This window comes from Watersipora subatra, chromosome 10, assembly GCF_963576615.1.
Source record: "Watersipora subatra chromosome 10, tzWatSuba1.1, whole genome shotgun sequence".
In the NCBI taxonomy this organism is placed as follows: Eukaryota; Metazoa; Bryozoa; class Gymnolaemata; order Cheilostomatida; family Watersiporidae; genus Watersipora; species Watersipora subatra.
Window position 1 is genome coordinate 44,329,492 of NC_088717.1, and position 4,872 is coordinate 44,334,363.

Genomic DNA, 4,872 nt, shown 5'->3' on the forward strand with positions numbered 1-4,872 from the left:
CTAGGGCACTAAGGCTAGGGCACAATAACGCTTTTGAAGGCCGATTTTTACTAACAGATGCCCGCATTTCTTATTACCCAATTTGGTTTCCAAATCAATTGATAAACAAACTTTGTGAAACGCTTCCAATACTATGTACTAGTTCTAAAAGGACAGTTTAAAAATGGGCTTTCTGCAAATGTCTGTGTTAAGTATCTGGTAGTTTGAAACAGAATATTTTAAAATTCAAATGAGTAATTGAATGAAATTGTCGATCGAAACAAAAACTAAATGACCTTTGTTTGTATTATGACCTTACAAAACAACAACAGTAATAATAATAACACCCAAATTGTGATTGTTTTATTTGATTGTTTTATTTTATTTGATTTGATTTTATTGTTTTATTGTTAATATTGTTTCAATATTAAATGGTGCATTGTTCATTTGATTGAAGATGTCATTCAATGATATCCACAAAGCTTGTTCAAAAGTCAAAGCCTGGTTTAATATTTCAGAACGTTGCGCGCAATGATAGCAAATTAGCAAGAACAAAAAACTGTCGACAGCACACCTTGTGTGATCCCATACTTTTAGCTGCCATACAGCAAGCTATCGAATGATAGAAAGTATAAAAATGTACATTTAGCGAAACAACTCCTAAATTGTAAACTGCAAAAAGATCTTCACCTTTTACAGTATTGTTAAAATGATGTTTCTTCATACGGTAGAGGCAGAGATTTAATGTTACTCCTAAAATTTTTCCAACTTCATCAATTTTCGTCTCACAAAAACTGACTTTCAAAACAAGTTTACCTTGTAAGGGAGGCAGCGAACTGTTTAATTTTTAGATTAAAATAGATGTGAAAATGACATTTGCGAAAAGCTCATGTCTAAACTGTCCTCACTTGGAACTATTGAAACCTTACAAAAAGCTGAGTACAATGAGGCCTTTGAAATAACAGTTTACAGTAAAACCCTAAAGAAGCTGAGTACAGTAAAACCCTAAATATCATAAAGTGCAGCGACATCCCAAATTGAACAGAATACAGTGAAATCCTAAAAGGAACATAGTACAGCAAAATCCTAGTAAGAATAGAAAATGATAAAATGTAGTTATCATTTTGGGGAGTTGACTGTAATCAAGAGTTTTTTCAGCCGTACGTAATACATTCTTTACCATAAAAGCTGCTACATTTCATGCACCCGTGTTAGATTTTATAGCCATTCATACCTTTATTCGTGGTTTAGCTATATAGCTTTAATTCTATAGCTATAGATTTTATAGCTAGTGCATACCTTTATTAGCTTTCCTCTATTCCATTTGGTGTTCTGCTGACTACCAGAATTCTTTAGCACTTCTTAGTTTTGTCATTGTATGATTACTATTTGTTAATAAAATACATGTTACAAATATTGCTTGTGTGATGTGAACGATATGGCTTTTTACGAAAGCAAAAGTATATTAACAAGATAACTACTTTGAGAGATATGAGACAATGAGGCAATAGCGTAGCGCACAGTTATTTTATCACCGGTTTACGAAATTGCAAATCGATGGGCTTAACAAACAATTTACTATCTACTATTGACAAAAACTTTTTATTAACTATAGACATTGAATATGATTTGACCGCTAAACTTTAACGTTCATACAACAAATTGGGGCAGAGCTTGTGACCTTTATTCAATTATTTCGCTATTCAGCTAAGATCCTAAACACTTTGATTGGCTATAACTGTATCACTAACCTAAAGCAGTGTATGGATTGTGTGAACGATTATATTGTAAGGGCGCATAGCTCCAAATTGTATTTGTTAACTGAAAGCTGGGAAACCCATCAACTTGAAGCACGCTAACCGTGGCAAATTAAACAGGTGTAAACACTAGCTAGCGATTAGGCAGCATTTGTGGCTTCCTAAATGAGCTATAACGTAAAGAAGCCTTGAGGCAGAAAACCTTGTCCTATATAGTTTAGATCCCAAACTTGATGGTGCAAATTCATTTTAACTGTTGCACAAGACTTTGTGGCTTACTTTTTTATTAAAATTTTATTGAAACTTCAATCTGTTTTGAGATGGACAGCAATAGAGTTAATGTTTTTAATTTAATTCTGTTAGACCTTTTACGCCTTAACCAAATATTAACTGAATATAGAGCTTTTGTGTTGTTGAAGATCAAGTGCCTATAAAATGGCCACATTACATAAACTGCTAGCAAAATTTTTGAAATTGTATTTATGATTTTTTTGCAGCTGACGTTTGTAAATATAGCTCAAGTTTTACATAATTATGAAATTGAATAATTTTAGCATTTACCTTTTAGCGCTTTGAGAAGTAATCTTATATAAGTAAATTATGTTTTGTATAATTTGGATTCAATTTTAATCACTTTCATTCTTGCACAAAGATACAAAGATGGCTCTTTACAATCTATAATTACCTTCAGTTAACAGGATTAACATTAACATGTTAACAATTAACATGTTAACAATTAACATGTTAACAATTAACATGTTAACAATTAACATATTAACAATTAACATGATACCGAAAAACCAGTTATTGCTGACTATAATTGTTTTAACAGTAGCATAAACATTATTGATTTAGTATAAACATTTAGACAATCTTATTACAGACTACTCAGTTATAAATGAGGTTCAATAGTTTATGATTGGCCAAAAAATAATAATTTTAAGAAGCTTTTATACAACCTATATAGCTTGATGACATTCATGCTTTTTAAAGGACTTCACAAGTTGCAGAAGCTAGATAAAAAGTGTAGTGGCTAGTAAATCAATGGACCACTAAAAAGGTAAATATTTGAAACATTACAATGGTGGCAGGAGTCACTTCCGTAAAATGGAAAACAGAATTTAATGATATCATCCATGTAAAAGAGGCAGCTCATCTGATACTGATCTTATAAACTGATACTTATTTCAGATCTCTTCTACAAATTTTTTGCTGAAAACCTGATCACAGATTATGATAATAAAAATAAAGTTCCTTACTTTTACGATATGACTTTCAAAGGTGTTAGGTCAATAGCACCTGGGAGTTGTTTTCCCTCTATTTCACTTTAGTTTCATTAAAGGTTGACTTGCAACAAAATTCACATTACAGTTATTTGGTATCAAAAGATTCACCATGTCCTACTCTGTTGTGCTGTAGGTGCCAAATACGTGGACATGGGATTACAAGCTCTTAAAAGCTCAAAAACGAAAAGCCGCCGTAGATTGGAATCTCTTTATTTATTTGACGTATTCGTTACAGTTTGGTTATCGTCTTGTCACGTAATATTCTCACGTGAATTGAAAGGCCAATAAGAAGCTCAATATAAAACTTATTGTAGCACTAGTTTATGACAAACACTTCGGGTTTTACCGAAGACCCGTATCAAATATAGATGCTCGCTACTTTACGTTTTGTTTCGGCTTGAACTAATCGTCAAGTTGTAATCTGAACATGTGACCCAATACTTTGAAAATAATTTTTGCAGCACTTTTCGATTATCACAGGTAACCAACAGGCCCGTCATGATTATTAGACAATGATATGTACTCATTTGAGCTAGGGTTGAAAAGTTTAACAATTTTTTACGTTAAGTTATAAGATATCACTGCTAAAAGTGACAGCATTACAATGACGATAAAACAGACGCGTAAGAACAATAGACATGGTTTTATTGCATGCGTGAATATATTTGTGAAAATATTTTGATGAACGAGATTGCATGAAAGTGTAAACTAAAACCATCCTGTAACAAGTACATCCCATTTGAGCCGTTTTGGAAAGAGAATCCAAACTACAGCGGTCTCATGTGACTGCGATTAACTGTTCGTTTTTTAGCTTTTAAGAGCTTGTAATCACATTCCCACATATTTGGCACCTGCAACACAACAGAGTAAGACATGGTGAATCTTTTCATATCAAATAACTGTAATGTGAATTTTGGTGCAAGTCAACCTTTAAGTGAAAAGAGATGCTTGCCCTGGATTGGCTTAAAATTGGACCTACCTAGCTCTTTTTCAATTTTTTCCTGGTTTCACTATTATTAGACCTAGGATATTTTGATTTCTTCAAGATTAGCAACAGCACCATTAAACTGTTTTCGCAATTTCATTTAGCTGAAACGTATTTTGAATAACAGTTCAATCATCTGTACAGAATGAGTCCGGAAGCAAATTTACTCTAGTGTAAATGCCTTTTCTCTGGTTTTACATAAAGGAAGGGTTTTTGGTATCACAAACTTTATGTTATATGTTTTCCAATGCAACCACAAGGCTGGCATAGCGGCTGCAATGTATACTATCATATTATTTATGGGTAGCTCTGTATCAATGTAAACTTCTAGATTAGGAATTAGATATAAAATAAAATTTAAAATAAACTCAAGAGTAGAAAACTCCAACTTGTGGTTGATCTACTAATCCATATGTAATGAAGGATAAAGGATGAAAAGGCAAAGTTACGGTTCTTTATACCCTGAAGATCACTTATCTGTTCTTCATATCCCACAGATCATTTATCTCAACCTAATCACTGTGTAGGCGAATTATTTCATATCAAACAAAGAATTCATCTAGCACATTAATGATAAGTGAATTCGACCTTTAGACCTGATTTCTCCCACTGGTTGATCTATGCATAAGTATTGTTGACAGGCTAGCTCAAGTTATACATTGAAATAAGAGTTGTCTACACTTTGTTTATACTTCACATAAAGATTAAATGCTTATTCCAAGTCGGCGTAGCAAATTACGCAATCTCTTAATGGCAAAGTACTACTTCCGTGTCAACGTATTTGTTGCAGTTCAGCAAGGCAACGACACAGTGTTTTTGCGAAGGCGTTCCGTTCCAGCATGCATATTTGTTAGGCTACAATTAA